The sequence below is a fragment of the Salvelinus alpinus genome, chromosome 23 (assembly GCF_045679555.1).
Source record: "Salvelinus alpinus chromosome 23, SLU_Salpinus.1, whole genome shotgun sequence".
In the NCBI taxonomy this organism is placed as follows: domain Eukaryota; kingdom Metazoa; phylum Chordata; class Actinopteri; order Salmoniformes; family Salmonidae; genus Salvelinus; species Salvelinus alpinus.
This window is the reverse complement of record NC_092108.1, coordinates 50,910,512-50,934,100: the sequence shown is the minus strand read 5'-3', so window position 1 is coordinate 50,934,100 and position 23,589 is coordinate 50,910,512. Positions and strand designations below refer to the sequence as shown.

Genomic DNA, 23,589 nt, shown 5'->3' with positions numbered 1-23,589 from the left:
AGTACCACGGGAAACACAGGAGAGTCAATAAGGAAGAGACTAATTCTCTCCTTGTGACCTCCCTGCGTCACCATGCCCAGAGGAGCGGTGGCCTCGCTAATCAACCCTGATCATAATGGTCGACTATCTGACGCGTGAACGGGAAAAGGCACAGCCACGGGAACAATGGGGATCCCTAAACTATGGGAGAACGATCTATCTGTAAAATTCCCAGCCGCGTCTGAATCGACGAGCGCCTTATGCTGGGAATGCGGGGAAAACTCATGCAAAGTGACATACAAAAACATATGTGCAACAGAGGGCTCTAGGTGAGAATGGTGCCAACTCACCTGGGGTGATGCCAGAGCGCCCTGCCTGCTGCTTCGATACCCAGAGGAACCACCCCGGCACCGACCGGCAGTGTGACCTCTGCGGCCACAGATGGTGCACGAACTGGAACCCCCTCCGGTCTCCCTGCGCACCGCCCCTCCCAGCTCCATGGGTATCGGAGAGGGGGTGCGGGGGGATGGAACCAACAGACCCCGATCTGAACGTCCGCAGGTAGCCAGCAGGTTATCCAGCCGGATGGACAGGTCCACCAGCTGGTTGAATGTGAGGGTGGTGTCTCTGCAGGTCAACTCACCATGGACGCGCTCCTCCACCCCTATACCCGGGGTACCTGCTCCTGCTGACTGGATCCAGGTGACAATGAATCAAATCCAGTCAAATATTTTTTGTCATGTCATGCTTCTCAGACAGTGCAATGGTGTCATAGTAATAAAATAAGCAACATTGTAAATATATAATATAATAAAAAGACAATCAAATACAAGAAGCATGCAGTTAAAAAAAATGAAAATAAGATGGAGGGGGAAAATCGTATAGGGATATAGTAGGCTATGGACATTGTTTGCCCATGTGTATAGTGAGTGGAATAAATACTGTGTAGTTACATCACATTATTATATGAAAGTATACATGGAAAGTACAAAACATTAAGAACATCTTCCTAATACTGAGTTACAGCCTCAATTCATCGGGGCATGGACTCTATAAGGTGTCGAGAGCATTCCTTAGGGATACTGGCCCATGTTGATGCCAATGCTTCCCACTGTTGTGTCAATTTGGCGGGATGTATTTTGGTTGGTGGACCATTCTTGATACACACGGGAAACAAAACTGTCCGGGAGACCAAACTGATTTAATTGTGTACAGAATATGAATAAATGGTAAGTGTGTGGTGCAGTAGTCTGCCTAGGGTTCAGCTGTTGGAACATTCTTGTGGCTTGGGGGTAGAGGCTGGCTTTGAGACTGGTGGTCCGAGACTTGATGTTGACTCTCACTGCAGTGGATCCCTCTCCCCTGTGAGCTGCCAACTCCCGCATTCAAAATCGGAGTGAAAGAACATTGAGATCCTTTTGAATCCCATATGGTCTTAAACGACCCAGGTGGTGGTGACAGCAAGACTGACAGAATACAAGGTAACATCTGCCACACCGTCGACTTCAGGTCCTTGGCACCTATTACAGCCAGAAACCTAACCTACAAAATGCAAGAGAAGTATTAGAAATTATGTTAACATATTTCCATCCCCCACCCCCTATATTTTATATAAATTTATTGTGAAAGTCTAAAGACCGATGGCAGATATTTTTTATAAGTATTTACATTTAAATTGGTAACAGTTATGCTCTTACTTTCATGTCTGCGGCCCAAACTTACTTGGGCAAACAAACTTTGCATTCCAATCTGGTGCATGAACAGATGAGAACTAAAAACAAAACAAAAAATCAAACACGTTGGTTGACATTTAAAAAAAAAAAGTTAGCTAAGCTATCTATCTAACAAGCTCTATTGTCTGCTGCAAATGATCCATCTGTCTGCAAGCAAGATTCAAAATCCAGGCAGGCTAGAGAATTGGTGCGCCACGTTGACTGAATGCGTGCTGCTAGTGTATTATTGTTCGGTATTTCCAAGAGTTCAGTGGTGATAAATAAAACTATTGAACTGTTATTTAGTTCCAAAAGCTTGTCGAATTTTCTTTTCTTTCACAAACACTAGTTAGCTACTGGCTACTAGCTAGCCAGTATCAAAGAGGTTTAATAACTCGATGGAGGATTGTTTCCACAAACGTTAGTTACCACAGCCACAAAGTCAAAATTGGCTATATCGGAAAAATTATAGAAAAAAACAACAATTAGCTTTTGGGTTGTAATTGAAGGTTAGGAGTGTTTAAGTTTAGGGTTAGGTTTAAAATCACATTTTAAGAAGACAACATTTTGAAATAGGGGAGGTTTATGACTTTGTGGCTGTGGTAACAAGAGACGACCACGGAGGATGGTAGCTACTAAGAACTTCCTGTTGAGGCTTTTCCGCTTCTTCTGTGGGGTTTAAGATGTTCCGCCACCTACTGGCCGTTGTAATCAACACTTCAAGTGGGTGAGGTGGTTAAGGGAATGTCATCTATTGAAAGGAACTGTTTGTATTACCTCACATCAATAGCTCATTCAAGATGGCGTAGCAGTCAGACGTCTTTTGCCGTCATCTTGTCGTGTACCATGTATATATATTTTTATATATTTTTCTTTGCATATATTTTTTCTAAAACTCAAGTTCAAAACACTCTCCTGCAACCCGCCTCACCCAATGTGGTGCGGATCTGTTTCTTTCTAAAGTATTATTCACCTCGAATCTGAAATCCCCCAACAGAAGCTAGCCAGCTCACTAGCTACTAGCTATTAGTCAGCAGCTAACCTTTACAAACCAGAGCATACCGGACCTATTTTCTCTCCATATCCCCGGATTCCTACCGCAAGACATTTTCACCTCTGGACATTTTCACCTGGATCTTCGCAGCTAGCTAGCTGCTATCCAAGTACTGGCTAATGTCGGTCACCGAGCAAGCACCAATTTGCCTGAAGCTAGCCCATGCTAGGCCCTTTCTCCTGGTTAGCTAAAGAGGCCCATCAGCCACTCCTGGGCTAGAATACCCAGACCCCTTCTACTGCCGGTACAGGGCACGGAACCCCGCCGATCCTTCACGACTGGACTATGACGTAATCTGCTCGAGGGGGTACTCAACTGGCCTCTATATTGCGACCACCCCTGAATGCCCGCTAGCCGCGGCACGCTAGCTGCTAGCTGTCTAGAGCATATTGGACTGTTAGCTGTATAGATCCATCGGCCAATTTCTTGGGCCACTATACCTATTTTGCCAATTGGACTTGGACCCCTCTGCTACTCGGAACTCTACTAATCCATCGCGACTGGTCTACCAACGTCACCGCACGCGGAGGCCAAAATAGACTTTCCTCCGTCGAGACGTCCCTCTAAGGCCCTTCTGCTAGCTTGCTAGCCCCGGTCTGCTAGTTGTCTGAATCGCCGTGTCTCAAGCCAGCCTAACCACTCACTGGACCCCTATTGATCACCCGGCTACGCATGCCTCTCCCTAATATCAATATGTCTTGTCCATTACTGTCCTGGTTAGTGATTATTGTCTTATTTCAATGTAGAACCTCTAGCCCTGCTCAATATGCCTTAACCTACCATTTAGTTCCACCTCCCACATATGCGGTGACATCACCTGGTTTAAACGTCTCTAGAGACAATATCTCTCTCATCAATACTCACATCCTACCATACCTCTGTATGTACATTATGCCTTGAATCTATTCTCTTACGCCCAGAAACCTGCTCCTTTTACTCTCTGCTCTAAATGCAGTCCTGATAGCCTTTAGCCGTACCCTCATCCTACTCCTCCTCTGTTCCTCTGGTGTGGTAGAGGTTAATCCAGGCCCTGCAGTGCCTAGCTCCACTCCTACTTCCCTGGTGCTCTCATTTGTTGACTTCTGTAACCATAAAAGCCTTGGTTTCATGCATGTTAACATTAGAAGCCTCCTCCCTAAGTTTGTTTTATTCACTGTTTTAGCACACTCTGCCAACCCGGATGTCCTAGTCGTGTCTGGATCCTGGCTTAGAAAGTCCACCAAAAACCCTGAAATTTCCAATATATAACATTTTCCGACAAGATAGAACTGCCAAAGGGGGCTGTGTTGCAATCTACTGCAGAAATAGCCTGCAGAGTTCTGTCTTACTATCCATGTCTGTACCCAAACAATTCGAATTTCTACTTTGAAAAATCCATCTTTCCAGAAACAAGTCTCTCACTGTTGCCGCTTGCTATAGACCACCCTCTGCCCCCAGCTGTGCCCTGGACACCATATGTGAAATTATTGCCCCCCATCTATCTTCAGAGCTCGTGCTGCTAGGTGACCTAAAATGTGACATGCTTAACACACCAGCCATCACACCAGCCAATCTGTAAACATGGGCACCCTCATAGATATCACCATAAACAACTTGCCCTCCAAATACACCTCTGCTGTTTTCAACCAAGATCTCAGCGATCACTACCTCATTGCCTGCATCCGTAATGGGTCTGCGGTCAAACGAACACCCCTCATCACTGTCAAGGATGCCTGGATATTCTTTAAAAAGTCCCTTCCTCACCATCTTAAATAAGCATGCCCCATTCAAAAAATGTAGAACCAGGAACAGATATAGCCCATGGTTCTCTCCAGACCTGACTGCCCTTGACCAGCACAAAAAGATCCTGTGGCGTCACTGCATTAACTTCTTGAGAATACAGGGGGTGCTATTTTTCCATTAGCATAATTTGCTCTACAGATTAAACTGCCTCTTATTCAATTATTGCTCTTACTATATGCATATAAATAATACCATTGGAAAGAAAACAATCTCTAGTTTCTAAAACCGTTTCAATTTTGTCTCTGAGTGATACAGAAGTCATTTGACAGCACTTTCCATGACCAAGAAGAAAAAAGCAAGATGTGTATGCCAGCTTCAACGCTCTGCCTATATATGGTCGTGCCCCCTATGACCCGAAACACACCTCATTGGCCTTCCTCTGGGTGTCAAGAGGACGTCAGAGGAAAAATATCTTGTTTATCTGGGACTGACGTGAAATGAGAGCTAATTCTTTGGCGTGACCGACAACTTCCGGTTGTCTAAATCGTGCGACTTGTAGCTGCGATTGTCTTCTGTTGTGCGGCCATTATGGATGAAAACTATCTCTGTCTCGAAGTTTGTTTGATACATGTGACCAGATCATCGTAATGTATGTTTTTTCAATATAGTTTAATCAGATTATTTGAATTTTTTTGGGAGTTTTGTGGTGTTCCGTTGTCTGAATTTATTTACGTTTGAGAGATCCGTGCCACTCGACCGGTACCTGTGCTAAATGGAGTGGGAAAGGAACAATTCTGAACGGAACCAACGACTCATTTTGACAAAGGACACTTTGATCAACATTCTGATGAAAGATCAGCCATAGTAAGACCCAATTTACGATGTTATATCATATCTGTTGTGCATGTGAACTGGCCGTGGGCGCCTAGCCGAATCTGCCTGGTATAGCTATGCTAATTTAGCGCTACATTTTGTTTTCGTTATAAAACATTTCATAAATCTGAAATATTGTTTGGATTCACCAGATGTTGGGCTTTCAATATCTGTACGCTGTGTATTTTTCTGAAATGTTTTAAGATGAGTAATTCGTTATATGACGTTGGTCTCTGTAATTGTTCTGGCTGGGTCAGCACTATTTCAGATTGCAGCTGCAATGTAGAACTGTGATTTATACCTGAAAAATGCACATTTTTCCAAAAAAAAACTATGCTATACCATAAATATGTTATCAGACTGTCATCTTATGAAGTTGTTTCTTGGTTAGTGGCTATATATATTTTTATTTAGTCGAATTAGTGATAGCTACTGACGCAGGAAAAAGCTGTTGGGAGTTTATTTAGTGCTTTATCCGGGTACCCAGAAAGTAGAGCATTGCAGTAGTCTAACCTAGAAGTAACAAAAGCATGGATACATTTTTCTGCATCATTTTTGGACAGAAAGTTTCTGATTTTTGCAATGTTACGTAACAGTCTTGATATGTTCGTCAAAAGGGAGATCAGGGTCCAGAGTAACGCCGAGGTCCTTCACAGTTTTATTTGAGACGACTTTACAACCATCAAGATTAATTGTCAGATTCAACAGAAGATCTCTTTGTTTCTTGGGACCTAGAACAAGCATCTCTGTTTTGTCCGAGTTTAAAAGTAGAACGTTTTCAGCCATCCACTCCTTATGTCTGAAACACAGGCTTCTAGTGAGGGCAATTTTGGGGCTTGACCATGTTTCATTGAAATGTACAGCTGTGTGTCATCCGCATAGCAGTGAAAGTTAACATAATGTTTTCAAATGACATCCCCAAGAGGTAAAATATATAGTGAAAACAATAGTGGTCCTAAAACGGAACCTTGAGGAACACCGAAATGTACAGTTGATTTGTCAGAGGACAAACCATTCACAGAGACAAACTGATATCTTTCCGACAGATAAGATCTAAACCAGGCCAGAACTTGTCTGTGTAGACCAATTTGGGTTTCCAATCTCTCCAAAAGAATGTGGTGATCGATGGTATCAAAGGCAGCACTAAGGTCTAGGAGCACGAGGACAGATGCAGAGCCTCGGTCTGACGCCATTAACTTCTCTAGGATAGGGGGCAGCATTTTCATTTTTGGATAAATAGCGTGCCCAATTTCAACTTCCTTCTACTCATCCCCAGAATATAAGATATGCATATTATTAGTGGATTTGGATAGAAAACACTCTGAAGTTTCTAAAACTGTTTGAATCATGTATGTGAGTATAACAGAACTTATGTAGCAGGCAAAACACAGAGGACTAACCATTCAGATCTTTTTTTTTTTAGGTCACTGTCTGTTCAATGAGGTTTCATTGGGATACTAGATTTCTAATCAACCTGTTTGCAGTTCCTACCGCTTCCACTGGATGTCACCAGTCGTTGGAAAATGGTTGAGGTTATTCCTTTGTGCAATGAAGAAGTACGGCCATCTGGAATCAGTGTAACGTTATGTGTACTGTTTGAGAGTTGCGCAAGACTAGAAAAGTAGCGTTAGTTTGTTGTCCTCCTGTATTGAAAACAGATAGACCCGTCTTCAATTTGATCGATTATTAACGTTTAAAAATACCTAAAGTTGTATTACAAAAGTAGTTTGAAATGTTTTGGCAAAGTTTAGAGGTAATGTTTGAGATATTTTGTAGTGACGTTGCGCAAATTGGAAGCTGTTTTTTTCTGGATCAAACGCGCCAAATAAATGGACATTTTGGATATATATGGACGGAATTAGTCGAACAAAATGACCATTTGTGATGTTTATGGGACATATTGGAGTGCCAAAAAAAGAAGCTTGTCAAAGGTAATGCATGATTTATATTTTATTTCTGCGTTTTGTGTTGTGCCTGCAGGGTTGAAATATGCTACACTCTCTTTGTTTACTGTTGTGCTATCATCAGATAATAGCATCTTATGCTTTCGCCGAAAAGCCTTTTTGAAATCTGACATGTTGGCTGGATTCACAACGAGTTTATCTTTAATTTGGTATCTTACATGTGTGATTTAATGAAAGTTTGATTTTATATAATTTTTTTGAATTTGGCGCTCTACATTTTCCCTGGCTATTGGCCAAGTGGGACACAAGCGTCCCACATATCCCAGAGAGGTTAAAAGGTAATTTACCACCTTCACAAGTGCAGTCTCAGTGCAATGATGGGGTCTAAAACCAGACTGAAGCATTTCGTATACATTGTTTGTCTTCAGGAAGGCAGTGAGTTGCTGCACAACAGCTTTTTCTAAAATTTTTGAGAGGAATGGAAGATTCGATATAGGCCGATAATTTTTTATATTTTATGGGTCAAGGTTTGGCTTTTTCAAGAGAGGCTTTATTACTGCCACTTTTAGTAAGTTTGGTACACATCCGGTGGATAGAGAGCCGTTTATTATGTTCAACATAGGAGGGCCAAGCACATGAAGCAGCTCTTTCAGTAGTTTAGTTGGAATATGGTCCAGTATGCAGCTCTAAGGTTTAGAGGCCATGATTATTTTCATCATTGTGTCAAGAGATATAGTACTAAAACACGTGAGTGTCTCTCTTGATCCTAGGTCCTGGCAGAGTTGTACAGACTCAGGACAGCTGAGCTTTGGAGGAATACGCAGATTTAAAGAGGAGTATGTAATTTGCTTTCTAATGATCATGATCTTTTCCTCAAAGAAGTTCATGAATTTATTACTGCTGAAGTGAAAGCCATCCTCACTTGGGGAATGCTGCTTTTTAGTTAGCTTTGCAACAGTATCAAAAAGAAATTTCGGATTTTTCTTATTTTCCTCAATTAAGTTGGAAAAATAGGATGATCGAGCAGCAGTGCAGGCTCTTCGATACTGCGCGGTACTGTCTTTCCAAGCTAGTCGGAAGACTTCCAGTTTGGTGTGGCGCCATTTCCGTTACAATTTTCTGGAAGCTTGCTTCAGAGCTCGGGTATTTTCTGTATACCAGGGAGCTAGTTTCTTATGACAAATGTTTTTAGTTTCTAGGGGTGCAACTGCATCTAGGGTATTGCGCAAAGTTAAATTGAGTTCCTCAGTTAGGTGGTTAACTGATTTTTGACCTCTGACGTCCTTGGGTAGGCAGAGGGAGTCTGAAAGGGCATCAAGGAATCTTTGTGTTGTCTGAGAATTTATAGCACGACTTTTGATGCTCCTTGGTTGGGGTCTGAGCAGATTATTTGTTGCGATTACAAACGTAATAAAATGGTGGACCGATAGTCCAGGATTATGAGGAAAAACATTAAGATCTACAACATTTATTCCATGTGACAAAACTAGGTCCAGAGTATGACTGTAGCAGTGAGTAGGTCCAGAGACATGTTGGACAAAACCCACTGAGTCGATGATGGCTCCAAAAGCCTTTCGGAGTGGGTCTGTGGACTTTTCCATGTGAATATTAAACTCACCATTTGAATATTATCTGCTATGACTACAAGGTCCGATAGGAATTCAGGGAACTCAGTGAGGAACGCTGTATATGGCCCAGGAGCCCTGTAAACAGTAGCTATAAAAGTGATTGAGTAGGCTGCATAGATTTCATGACTAGAAGCTCAAAAGACGAAAACATCATAATTTTTTTTGTAAATTGAAATTTGCTATCGTAAATGTTAGCAACACCTCCGCCTTTGCGGGATGCACGGTGGATATGGTCACTAGTGTAACCAGGAGGTGAGACCTAATTTAACACAGTAAATTCATCAGGCTTAAGCCATGTTTCAGTCAGGCCAATCACATCAAGATTATGATCAGTGATTAGTTCATTGACTATAACTGTCTTTGAAGTGAGGGATCTAACATTAAGTAGCCCTATTTTGAGATGTGAAGTATCACGATCTCTTTCAATAATGGCAGGAATGGAGGAGGTCTTTATCCTAGTGAGATTGCTAAGGCGAACACCGCCATGTTTAGTTTTGCCCAACCTAGGTCGAGGCACAGACACGGTCTCAATGGGGATAGCTGAGCTGACTCCACTCAGCTAACAGGCTGGCTGACAGCCTGCTGCCTGGCCTGCACCCTATTTCATTGTGGAGCTAGAGGAGTTAGAGCCCTGTCTATATTGGTAGATAAGATGAGAGCACCCCTCCAGCTAGGATGGAGTCTGTCACTCCTCAGCAGGCCAGGCTTGGTCCTGTTTGTGGGTGAGTCCCAGAAAGAGGGACAATTTTCTACAAATTCTATCTTTTGGGAGGGGCAGAAAACAGTTTTCAACTAGCGATTGAGTTGTGAGACTCTGCTGTAGAGCTCATCACTCCCCTTAACTGGGAGGGGGCCAGAGACAACTACTCGATGCCGACACATCTTTCTAGCTGATTTACACGCTGAAGCTATGTTGCACTTCGTGACCTCTGACTTTTTCATCCTAACATCGTTAGTGCCGACGTGGATAACAATATCTCTATACTCGACAGTTTTAGCTTTAGCCAGCACCATCTTCAGATTAGCCTTAACGTCGGTAGCCCTGCCCCCTGGTAAACAGTGTATGATCGCTGGATGATTCGTTTTAAGTCTAATACTGCAGGTAATGGAGTCGCCAATGACTAGGGTTTTCAATTTGTCAGAGCTAATGGTGGGAAGCTTTGGCGTCTCAGACCCCGTAACGCGAGGAGTAGAGACAAGAGAAGGCTCAGACTCCGACTCGCTGCTTAATGGGGAAAACCGGTTGAAAGTTTCTGTCGGCTGAATGAGCGACACCGGTTGAGCATTCCTACAGCATTTCCCTCCAGAAGCCATGAGAAAGTTGTCCGGCTGCGGGGACTGTGCGAGGGGATTTATACTACTATCTGTACTTACTGGTGGCACAGACGCTGTTTCATCCTTTCCTACACTGAAATTACCCTTGCCTAACGATTGCGTCTGAAGCTGGGCTTGAAGCACAGCTATCCTCGCCGTAAGGCGATCGTTCTCCTGTATATTATGAGTACAGCAACTGTAATTAGAAGGCATCATGTTAATGTTACTACTTAGCTTCGGCTGTTGGAGGTCCTGACGAACCATGTCCAGATAAAGCGTCCGGAGTGAAAAAGTTGAATGAAAAAAAAGTTGTGAGGGAAAAACAAAAAATTTAAACGGTAATTAAAAAGTAAAAACCGTAAAGTTGTCAGCCAGCAAAGTAAGGTTGGCAACAAAACGCACAGCAAACACGTCTATATATCTATTCTACCCTGCCTTTCTAAGGTCTTCGAAAGCCAAGTTAACAAACAGATTACCGACCATTTCGAATCCCACCTTACCTTCTCCGCTATGCAATCTGGTTTCAGAGCTGGTCATGGGTGCACCTCAGCCACACTCAAGGTCCTAAACGATATCATAACCGCCATCGATAAGAGACATTAGTGTGCAGCCGTATTCATTGACCTGGCTAAGGCTTTCGACTCTGTCAATCACAACATTGTTATTGGCAGACTCAACAGCCTTGGTTTCTCAAATGATTGCCTCGCCTGGTTCACCAACTACTTCTCCGATAGAGTTCAGTATGTCAAAACGGACTGCCTGTTATCCGGACCTCTGGCAGTCTCTCTGGGGGTGCCACAGGGTTCAATTTTCGGGCCGACTCTCTTCTCTGCATATATCAATGATGTCGCTCTCGCTGCTGGTGATTCTTTGATCCACCTCTATGCAGACGACACCATTCTGTATACCTCTGGCCCTTTGTTGGACACTGTGTTAACTAACCTCCAGATGAGCTTCAATGCCATACAACTCTCCTTCCATGGTCTCCAACTGCTCTTAAATGCAAGTAAAACTAAATGCATGCTCTTCAACCGATCGCTGCCCGCACCTGCCCACCTGTCCAGCATCACTACTCTGGACGGTTTGACTTAGAATATGTGGACAACTACAAATACCTAGGTGTCTGGTTAGACTGTAAACTCTCCTTCCAGACTCACATTAAACATCTCCAATCCAAAATTAAATAGAGAAACGGCTTCCTATTTCGCAACAAAGCATCCTTCACTCATGCTGCCAAACATACCCTCGTAAAACTGACCATCCTACCGATCCTCGACTTCGGCGATGTAATTTACAAAATAGCCTCCAACACTCTACTCAACAAATTGGATGCAGTCAAAAAAAATGTAACCTTTATTTAACTAGGCAGGTCAGTTAAGAACAAATTCTTATTTTCAATGACAGCCTAGGAACAGTGGGTTAACTGCCTTGTTCAGGGGCAGAACGACAGATTTGTGCCTTGTCAGCTCAGGTATTCGAACTTGTAACCTTTCGATTACTAGTCCAACGCTCTAACCACCAGGCTACCCTGCCGCCCCAGTGCCATCCGTTCAGTCACCGAAGCCCCATATACTACCCACCACTGCGACCTGTATGCTCTCGTTGGCTGGCCCTTGCTTCATACTCGTCGCCAAACCTACTGGCTCCAGGTCATCTACAAGTCTCTGCTAGGTAAAGCCCGGTCTTATCTCAGCTCACTGGTCACCATAGTAGCACCCACCCGTAGCACACGCTCCAGCAGGTATATCTCACTGGTCACCCCCAAAGCCAATTTTTCCTTTGGACGCCTCTCCTTCCAGTTCTCTGCTGCCAATGACTGGAACGAACTGCAAAAATCTCTGAAGCTGGAGACTCTTACCTCCCTCACTAGCTTTAAGCACCAGCTGTCAGAACAGCTCACAGATCACTGCACCTGTACATAGCTCATCTGTAAATAGCCCATCCAATCTACCTCATCCCCATACTGTATTTATGTATTTATCTTGCTCCTTTGCACGCCAGTATCTCTACTTGCACATTCTACCATTCCCGTGTTTAATTGCTATATTGTAATTACTTCGCCACCATGGCCTATTTATTGCCTTACCTCTCTTTATCCTACCCCATTTGCACATGCTGTATATAGATTTTTCTACTGTATTATTGATTGTATGTTTGTTTATTCCATGTGTAACTCTGTGTTGTTGTATGTGTCGAACTGCTTTGCTTTATCTTGGCCAGGTCACAGTTGCAAATGAGAACTTGTTCTCAACTTGCCTACCTGGTTAAATAAAGGTGAAATAATTTTTTATTTTAAATATATAGTAGCTTATATTAAATCAATGTTAAATGTAGGCCATTTTGGGGCATAATTAATATATCATTAATCTACTTAAACTGTAAATTATTAGATGTAGGCATATCACTTGTTGTGTCACTGGCAATGATTGTAAATGGATTAAGTCCACGTGTGGAGGTATTGTTTTTAAATTGGCAAATAAATTAAATTAAATTAAAATCACAAATGTAAGATATTTATAGAAACAACAAAAACAGCTTGCAGTCTCTGGCTTGCTGTGGTTAGCTGGAAGGTGGCAGGTCGAATTTAACTCATGGCTAAATGGCTTGCCTATGGCTTATAGCTGTCTTCTGGACGGAGGCTAAACACCAGAGATGCAAAAGCCGTCTGCGTGGGCATATAGCTGTCTTCTGAATGGGGCTACCCGCCAGAGATGCAAATCATGTCTTGAACGGAAAACTCCACTCGCCCGCTGGTGGTATGAATTTATAGCCTTGGACGTAGCGCCAGCGGAAAATATCAAGCGGGTGGACATTTATTGCTATCTAGGTCCCGGCCTCATGCAAGCTGTATGCCTCTTTCCTCGGTGGACCCATGAAACCCTGTCGCCAGCCATCACACCACATTCTGAAAACAGTATCCGAGTCCCAGTCATTCATCCATACAGTAATTCATCTCGAAGCAGTTCCTGTTCCACAATCTCCTGTGCGCCAACTCCAGTTATTTCATTATTAGACGGGCTGGCATCAATCAACATACAGCTGCTAGTCAACATTGTGCCATTCATTCATTTAAAAGTATTTTTCAAAGTCACGTTTACAACAGCCCAGGTGAAGGCAGGCCACACATAGTATCCGATTGCATCAGATTGTTGCATCATGCTAATGTCAAACTAGAAATGCTATAATTATTTAATGACACGACGTCCATCCTGCCATAATAAATGTCTCTGTTAACTTGCTCTCTCCCTTGTGCCATTTGTCTTCCACTAAACTACTTCTCCCTCTCTCCGGTTGGTCAACTACAGCTGCCCCTCCTCCCCAGGGCTACAACCACATCCACCTATTACGCTCCAGAGGTCCACCATGACACATCCCCTGTGGCCTCCACTGCCGTATATCGATACATGGAATCTCACCCAGTCTCCACAGATTACGACCTGGCATCCGACACAGCCTGCAGCTACATCTTCCCCCGACGGTCTACCAGCTTCCAGCATTACAGCTACCCCGCTGGCAGGCCACACTCCCTCTCCCCCGCTCTCTCTTTTTAACTGAACAAAAGGTACTCTTCCCATCTCTCCCCTCTCTCTTTCGTACCTGAACAAAGATTACGGCCTGGCATTCGACACAGCCTTCATGGCCATGCCTGCTCCAGCTGATGCCAACCACACAGCTCCCTCTGTTGGCCCAGCGATGTCCGTTCCTGCTGCCTCTTTTGGTGCTGATGCCCCTGGTGGTCCGGAAGTCGCAGACATCTCGTCATGGTGCCCGCAGGCCACAATCTCATCCCTCCCTAGAGAAAATTCGCCACATTCCATCAAACTCTCTTCCTTCCAATCTCTTGGGCATGGTTGCCGCCACCACCGAAGCTTCAGCCTTCCCCCTCTCTCCATCCCCTGCCTAATCCCAACTCTGACTCGGGGATGGATGCTCTCTCTGCCCCTAAACTTGCTATATCCACAAAAGGAGTGGTACAAAACTTGCAACCCCTGCATACGCACATGTGCACACAATTGCTGCCAAATGTATACTGTCATTACAGCAGTTATGAATTTTCAAAACGCAAGATAGGCTACAGAAATAAATTACGTTTTACGCCTGCATTTGGAGCTGAAAGTCATTATGTTAGCAGCCAATATCAACGAGCGATATATCCTGTCTTTTCTCTGGAGTACAGCTCAAGCAAAATCATTTGGCCTACATGTAGCTGAGGTTTGCATTATTGGATGGAAAGCATGTTCTGTCTACACAATGCCCAGAATATGTCACATCTTCATCCCATAATATTGAAGGAAGTGTGATGTTTCAGCTGCTTATCTTTTGTATTTGTATTTGTATTTATTATGGATCCACATTAGCTACTTTTCCAGGGATCCTACACAATTTTAAAACATTACAATACATTCACAGATTTCACAACACACTGTGTGCCCTCAGGCCCCTACTCCACCACTACCACATATCTACATTACTAAATCCATGTGCATGTATAGTGCGTATGTTATCTAATGTGTGTGTGTGTGTGTGTGTGTGTGTGTGTGTGTGTGTCTGTGCCAATCTTTGTGTTGCTTCACTGTCCCCGCTGTTCCGTAAGGTGTTTTTTTAGCTGTTAAATCTAATTTTACTGCTTGCGTCAGTTACTTGATGTAGAATAGAGTTCCACGTTTTCATGGCTCTATGTAGTGTGTGCCTCCCATAGTTTGTTCTGGACTTGGGGAATGTGAAGAGACCTCTTGTGGCATGTCTTATGGGTTATGCATGGGTGTCCGAGCTGTGTGCCAGTAATTTAGACAAACAACTCGGTGCATTCAACATGTCAATACCTCTCATAAATAAAAGTAGTGACGAAGTCAATCTCTCCTCCACTTTCAGCCAGGAGAGATTGACATGCATATTATTAATATTAGCTCTCTGTGTACATCCAAGGGTCAGCCGTGCTGCACCTGTTCTGAGCCAATTGCAATTCCTTTTTTGTGGCACCTGACCACATGACTGAACAGTATAACAATTGCTGTTATTGGCAGAGAGGTTTGGAACACACATTGTTGTTGGTTTGTTAACCAATTTACCGTATGGTGATGTCAACATGGAAAGCCGAAACTCCCGCCCATGCAAACCTGCTGTTTAGAAAGTCATGTGGAGACTGTTTTTTCAACCAGCAACTATCAGGAAATAACACTGATCAAATTGTTTCATACTTTTACAGTGTTAGTTTCATCAGCTGTTGTACAATATGATATAAAACACAGGAAAAGCATCATTTTGACTGCACTGTGTCTTTAAATTTTGAAATATATTTGTACCTGCATCTCGTTAATTAATTCCTACTTTCCTATCTGTTTTACATACATTGCTTAATCTTTAGTTTTATTTACACATAGGTCATCCATAAAAGGTTTCCTATCTCAGTTGACCAGCATCATAATTGGTACTATTTTCTAGTTCTTTATCATTTCATTATTTTATCTGTCTTGTTTTGTTGATTTTTCTTACACAAACCTTTGTTGTATAGCATATCTCACAAGTGAGGGTGGGCCTTTCCTCTTTTGTTCTGTATTGCAGAGTTTCCCAAACTCGGTCCTGGGAACCCCCCCCCCCCCCATAAAAATCATCCATCAAGCTTTGATTATTTGAATCAGCTGTGTAGTGCAAGGACAAAAAACGAAATGTGCACCCAGGGGGGGCCCCGGGACCGAGTTTGGGAAACCCTGCTCTATTGTTCCTCAAGCAAGGGGGGAGGCCAATGACATCACGGATTCCCATCAGACCAACTTCTTGAATGCCCTACTCCTTGAAGTTTGCACTTATCTAAAAAACAAAATGTTGCTTAAAACATAGTTGTTTTAACGTTTAATGTAGGTTGTAGGTTAATGGAGCATTTTGTTTGGGCTCAAATCAGTAACTGTTTTATCCCTCCAGCAGACCGGCACTCGTGTTTCTCTGGGCCGGCAGACCTGCTCTAACTTGGAGCCAAGGCAAAGCCCTGGGTACTTTTTAGCTAGCATTTACTTAACAATACCTAACTGTGAACATCAACACATTCTCATAAAGCAAGTCTTAAATGATGCAGAGGTTGTTGATTCTGCTCGCCACAAGTTTCAGTGTCACAATCCTGATGGAAACACAATAACACTAGAGTCGATGTCCGCACCCTTGCGGAATTCTAATTAGCATAATAAAATGGAGTCGCAATTCAATGGCTCAGACAGAAGACGCATATGGCAAGGTCTACAGGCAATCACAAATTACAAAGGGAAAACCAGCCAAGTCGCGGACACCAACGTCTTGCTCCCGGACAAGCTAAACACCTTCGTCACCTGCTTTGAGGATAACACAGTGCAACCAATGTGGCCCCCTCCCAAGGACTGTGAGCTCTCGCTCTCTGTGGCCGAAGTGAGTAAGACATTTAAGCGTGTTAACTCTCGCAAGGCTGCCGGCCCAAACGGCATCCTGAGCCGTGTCCTCAGGGCATGCGCAGACCAGCTGGCTTGAATGTTTACCAATGGCTCGGGTATCAACCACCTGAGCCATGGCCTGTTCACCCCGCTATCATCCAGAAGGCGAGGTAAGTACAGGTCCACCAAAGCTGGGACCGAGAGACTGAAAAACAACTTCTATCTCAAGGCCATCAGACTGTTAAATAGCTATCACTAGCCCGCTACCACCCGGTTACTCAACCCTGCACCTTAGAGGTTGCTACCCTATGTACATAGACATGCAATCACTGGTCCATTAATAATGGAACACTAGTCACTTTAATAATGTTTACATACTGCTTTACTCATTTAATATGCATGTATTGTATTCTACTGTATTTTGGTCAATGCTCATCCTAATATTTATATATTTCTTAATTCCATTCCTTTACTTTTAGATTTGTATGTATTGTTGTGAATTATTAGATACTACAGCACTGTTGCACTGTTGGATGTTAGCATTGGATGTGATTTAATCCACCGCATCCACCGATGTGACACTTCCGCATCTGCAGTGAAAGGTGACGGAGCTAGAGCAGTGTTTGTCAGATGATGAGACATCGCAAAAATCTGTCTTCTCACAAAATCGTCTGTAGCGTTTGAATGGTTTGACCGACAAACTACTCCTCTATTGAAAGATGAGACTCTCACGATAGTGTTTTCCATTTTGCTCTATGACCCCCACAAGTGTCTTGGGACTCGTCTGAAGTCGGTACAGCCGATCTGCCATCTTCTGTCTGAAGCGTCCGAACAGTTTGGGCTAGACACGAATAACCAGTACTTTGTTGAATCACCTTTGGCAGCGATTACAGCCTTGGGTCTAGGTAACAACACATCTGCCACACTGATCCTCAAAACAGGGGCCCCTCAGTGGTGAGTGCTCAGTCCCCTCCTGTACTCCCTGTTTACTCATGACCAGGCAGGCATGACTCCAACACCATCATTAAATTTGCCGATGACACAACAGTGATAGGCCTATCACCAACAATGACGAGACAGCCTATAGGGAGAAAGTCAGAGACCTGGCCGTGTGGTGCCAAGACAACAACCTCTCCCTCAACGTGATAAAGACAAAGGAGATGATTGTAGACTACAGGAAAAAGAGGACAGAGCACGCCCCCATTCTCATCGACGGGACTGCAGTGGAGCAGGTTGAGAGCTTCAAGTTCCTTGGTGTCAACATCACCAACAAACTAACATGGTCCAAGCACACCAAAACAGTCGTGAAGAGGGCACGACAAAACCTATTCCCCCCACGAGACGGAAAAGATTTGGCATGGGTCCTCAGATCCTCAAAAGGTTCCACAGCTTCACCATTGAGAGCATCCTGACTGGTTGCATCACTGCCTGGTATGGCAAATTCCCGGCCTCCGGCCGCAAGGCACTACAGCGGTTAGTGCGAACGTCCCAGTACATCACTGGGCCCAAGCTTCCTGCCAACCAGGACCTCTATACCAGGCGGTGTCAGAGGAAGGCCCTAAAAGTTGTCAAAGACTCCAGCCACCCGGTACCGGAGCGCCAAGTCTAGGTCCAAGAGGCTTCTAAACAGCTTCTACCCCCAAGTCAGAAGACTCCTGAACATCTAATCAAAGGGCTACTCAGACTATTTGCATTGCCCCCCCCTCTTTACACCGCTGCTATTCTCTGTTGTTGTCATCTATGCATAGTCACTTCAATAACTCTACCTACATGTACATACTACCTCAACTAACCGGTACCTCCGCACATTGACTCTGTACTGGTACCTTCCTGTATATAGTCTCGCTATTGTTGTTTTACTGCTGCTCTTCAATTACTTGTTACTTTAATCTCTAATTATTGTGCATATTTTTTTAAAACTGAGTTGTTGGTTGGTTTGATTTGATTTGACTTGATTTGAGTCTTCTTGGGTATGATGCTTCAAGCTTGGCACACCTGTATTTGGGGAGTTTCTCCCATTTGTTCACTGCAGATCCTATCAAGCTCTGTCAAGTTGGATGGGGAGCGTCGCTGCACAGCTATTTTCAGATGTTTGATCAGGTTCAAGTCCGGGCACTGGCTGGGCCCGAAGCCACTCCTGCATTGTCTTGGCTGAGTGCTTAGGATTGTTGTCCTGTTGGAAGGTAAACCTTCACCCCAGTCTGAGGTCCCGAGCGCTCTGGAGCAGGTTTTCATCAATGATCTCTCTGTACTTTGCTCTGTTCATCTTTCCCTCGATCCTGACTAGTCTCCCAGTCCCTGCCGCTGAAAAACATCCCCACAGGATGATGCTGCCACCACCATGCTTAACCATAGGAATGGTGACAGGTTTCCTCCAGACATGACGCTTAGCATTTGGGCCAATACGTTGAAACTTGGTTTCATCAGACCAGAGAATCTTGTTTCTCATAGTCCTTTAGGTGCCTTTTAGCAAACACCAAGCGGGCTGTCATGTGCCTTTTACTGAGGAGTGGCTTCTGTCTGATTGGTGGAGTGCTGCAGAGATGGTTGTCCTTCTAGAAGGTTCTCCCATCTCCACAGAGGAACTCTGGAGCTCTGTCAGAGTGACCATCGGGTTTTTGGTCACCTCCCTCACCACGGCCCTTCTCCCCCTTCCAAATCGGTGCCCGCTCTTCATCAACCTACTGATAACCACACCTCTACCTACCTCGAGCTTCACCAAACTATCTCAGCTACCTCCCATTACCTTACAGTAAAATCTTTAAAACTACTATGTTGAAGGTGTGGTCTGTACCTAGTGAAATTCAGCTATAGTTAGCTAAGTTCAGATGGAAAGACCACACCCAAAACACTATCAACCCCTCCCCTCTACCTAATCATTACCTGCATTTATACTCACCTGTTCCACCACTAACCTGTGTGTTTGCTTGCTGCGTTCCTACCACCTCCCTGTCTCCTCCCTACTGTTCTACTACTCTCTATCCTTATTGCAGGATCCGATGGGGGTCTGCACTGCAGAGCCAGTTGCCTCGAACAGGAAACATTTAAAAAATGTTTTTATAAATTTTTTATTATCGAATATTATAGCATGCAATCTATTTGCAGTGAAGTTGCTCAACATCTACATCACATTCAGTAATCTAACAGACTCCCATCCAGAGCGACCCACAGAAGCAACCAGAGTCAACTCCCTGCTCAAGGGCACGTTGACAGATCTCCCACGAGGTCAAAAATGGGGACCCGATCCAGCGACCAATCAGCCACCGGCCCAAGCTCCAAACTGCTAGGTCACCAGCCCTCCAAGATCCCCCCTACAGTTCCCCAAGAAATGCCCCTCAACCATCCGAGACCCCCCCCCCCCCCCACAGTCCCCAAAAAATTATAAATTCCATTCCCCATTTTATATATCGACTCATACACCCTGTAGCATGGAATTGGTACATCAAAAATCTCTTCCCAACTATTTTGCAATCTGTATGGCACAGCTGTTAACATCCTGGTCCTCAAATGAAACTGGTATACTTTCCTATTTATGATACTTTTATTTGTCTACCAGTTTTGATCCTTTATATTGGGCAGACAGAACAGTTCCCTACCTCCTCCTGCTGCCACCTGCCTCCTCCATTTTTTGGGTAACGCTGTAATCAATTGGTTGTAATCATGGATTGAGCATACCTTCCTATACAATTCTGATAACTCCAATATAAGACATAACTCTACCATTCCAATTTACAATAATTTAAAAACAAAATACCCTTTTCAAAGATCTTTTCCATAAATACAGGTATTTTATCAACCTGCCATAATTTTTGTTGTAATATTTGTTCTATCTTTTCAGGGGGATGAAATTGAAATTGTAGCCAGCTTATTTGAAAAAGAGAGATACTTTGAAAAATTATTCATTTTCAATTAATCGAAAATGAGACATGGTAATCAGGAGACATGGCAATCAGGACAAAGGCAAAAAGGCTATTTTTAAACAATGGATGAGCTTTTCTTAGTAATTTACTTGAGAACCATTTAAGGTTCAGGTAAAACTTTTGGATAAGTGAAGCTTTTAGAGAGTTTTGGTGCTTTTATATTAAATAATCTCAATCCACCCAGTTCATATTCATCATATAGATAGGCATGCTTTATCTTGTCTGGTTTAGCATCCCAGATAAAGCGTAAACAATGTTGCTCATATGATTTGAAAAAACGAATCATCAGGAGTAGGCTGCACAATAAGTAAGTAAACTGATATTTGACTAAGGAGTTAAATCAGGGCAATTTTCCATAAATACACAGGTATTTACCTCTCCATTGTTGTATGATCCTGTCTATTTTTACAAGTTTTCTATTGAAATTCATTGTAGAGAGCTCATTTATATCTTTTGTGATATGAATACCAAGTATGTCTACTTCACCGTCAGCCCATTTTATAGGTAAACTGCAGGGTAATGTAAAAGTTGTATTTTTTAAAGATCTAACATGTAATATTGTATACTTTTTAGTCCAGAGTCCAGAAAAGTTATCTAGATCTTCAATGAGACATAGATCACTTTAACATCAAGGCCCTTCTGCATCCATGCATAGCTATGTGTGCTACTCTGACCCTCTTCGAATACCCTCGAAAGGCAGACTTCCTACGTTCCTTCCTTCCCGTCCACTTATTTAAGAAGGTAGGACTGGTGAGAGTAATATGGTGGAAACAATACTTCACTTATCCAATCACTTACTGAATTAACTTTAATTAATTGAGTGCAATAATTACCCCCTCTCACTCTGCATGCAAATAAGACCATGCTACCTGTGGTCCGTCCATTCACTAAAGTTATATAGCATATTGCGGCGGCTACCCTGTATAGGCCTATGTACAAATCTAGTGTCAATGGTGTACGGTATCCATATTAGGACAGCCTCCGTCTCATTAGCACTTATTGAGGCTATAGTAATGTAGACACCTTAATCCCGGCCTATAGACTACTTTAAGGAAAGCTTCACCATTGATTCCGTATCTGCCAACATAGTTATTTTTATACCAACACAGTGGAACATGTCATGTAGAAGCACATCCCCAACAATGGACCGTTCCTCATGTACCCCTTCACAATGACTAATCAAATTGTGTCAAAAAACAGTTCAAAGAACTGAACCGAGAATGTCCCAAGTGTTTATAGAGGCACAATAAAGTAGTCACAGGGTGCTGTGTCCGAATAGCACGTGGCCAACAAAGCATGGAGCCAGATGACTCAATTAAATTATTAGAGCATGAATCTGCTCAAGTGACGAGACTCACTGCTTTAAATAAACAGTCTGTGCTTTGAGGGGCCCAGACGGGGCCCCTCCATATTGGATCGTATCTGGGGCACACACACGCGCATGCACACACACACACACAGACAAGGTCCTTCCATACTGGGGCCTTGGATCTGGAGTACCACCCAGTAATAGGACACACATACAGGGCACAGTGGACCCAATACCAGGAAGCCAAGCCGCTGAGCTGATCCCTCCCTCTTAGGAAGTCCCTTGAAACAAGGGCATTATCCTGTTATGATTGTCCTACACTCGAGTTTGACTGGTGGCTGCATTGCTCACCTACTTTTGCAAGAACTTACTTAGGGGTGACAAAAATGATCTAAGCTTACATGACTAATCATGATTATGTAGGCATTATGCCAAGCAACTTCCAGTTCAGTGGTACTGCAATGAGAGTGCAGCGTTCAATCTGGTTTACCCAGGCTAAGTGAAGTCAAACATTCAAACAATGGTGAGAGCAGCGTTCAGTGTGGTTTAACAAGGCTACTACAATGGTATAGACAGCATGGAAATGTTCCCTTACAGTTAATTGTGTACTAGTACACTGAATGTAAGTAGAACATATAAAAGTGTAGTCACAAAGAAAGATTAAAGTCCCAATCTGTAATTTCAACAGCCTGACCATGCGATTGTATTTGGTGAACAGAGATCGGGATGGGGAAATGGAGTAACCACTCTCAAAATCCATCCACTAAGATACAAATGCAAGGGCTGACAGTCCATGAGATGAACATAATATGAAGTATATTTTGAAGCTATACATTGAATACATATACATTACATATTGTATACATTACAAACACAAATTACAACAAAAGCATAAACTATAGAGTAATACAACCATTTTGGCTTATGATAGGGTAAAACAGTTATACTAAGCTCATATGGCATTTGTTCTACCTCTGTACCTACGCCCACAACATTTTTGGGATTGGGGATTTGGTCCAGCACTAAGATACTGTACATACAAAAACTGTAGGCAATGGCATGACCGAGGTGGGACAAGGCATTGGCCCAGGGTGAGCAGCCCATATCTGGTGAGAGCAGTCCTCACTTCGCCTGAAAATAAGCCCACCCTTTGGATCAGCTGCCCTCATTTGGGCCCCAATATGAGCTCATGGTATTGGCCCTATGTGTATTGCACACCATATGCCATCAGTTTTATCTATTATTTAATAGGAATGTATTTATTTATAATTGATTTATTACAATTGAACTCAATGCATAAATAATATAATTTTCAAGTCTTAAATGTATTTAGTTAAATGTGTTTAATGGTTAGCCCATGTTGGGCTGGTCTGGGCTTGCCCATGCTGGGCTTGATGTGGGCTCACCTGTGTTGGGGTTCATGTGGGCTTGCCCGTGCTGGGCTAGCCCGTGTTGAGCTAGTGTTGGATTGTTGTGGGCTAACCTAACGTAGCAGGGGTAAAAGTGGGATGCCCCACAGCTGGCCTGAGTGGGATGCCCCACATTCTGGTCTTGACGGGAAAAAACTGTTGGGGGAGGTTCTCTTCTGCACTGTTCAACCAATCCAGTAAATGTGGAGGAGGAGTTAAGATTGAGTGACACCTTGTTAATATTCCAGATGGAAACAACTTCAGAGATAGCAAACGTGCTGTAGCGAGCTGCTAACCAGATGTTAGCTAGTGTTATCTATCGATGATGTAATCTCCGACAAAGGAATATTGCACGTTTTATTTAGTGCTT

At 43.4% G+C, this 23,589-nt stretch overlaps 1 long non-coding RNA gene across 4 annotated transcripts in view; it reads right to left on the bottom strand.

Annotated features, from left to right (window-relative positions):
* LOC139551225 (uncharacterized) overlaps positions 1-13,888 on the bottom strand; it is a 35,848-nt gene extending 21,960 nt beyond the window's left edge. Inside the window, exons 1-3 of one of the 4 annotated variants that reach the window (XR_011670229.1) lie at positions 13,784-13,888; positions 1,677-1,750; positions 330-1,521 (exon numbers count right to left, since the gene is read on the bottom strand). This is a non-coding gene — a long non-coding RNA (uncharacterized lncRNA). Of the gene's footprint in view, positions 1-329; positions 1,522-1,676; positions 1,751-13,602; positions 13,763-13,783 lie in introns of those variants that run through there. The other 3 variants (XR_011670230.1, XR_011670232.1, XR_011670231.1) reach the window with 3 other exon arrangements.
* Between the last annotated feature and the right edge of the window lie 9,701 nt (positions 13,889-23,589).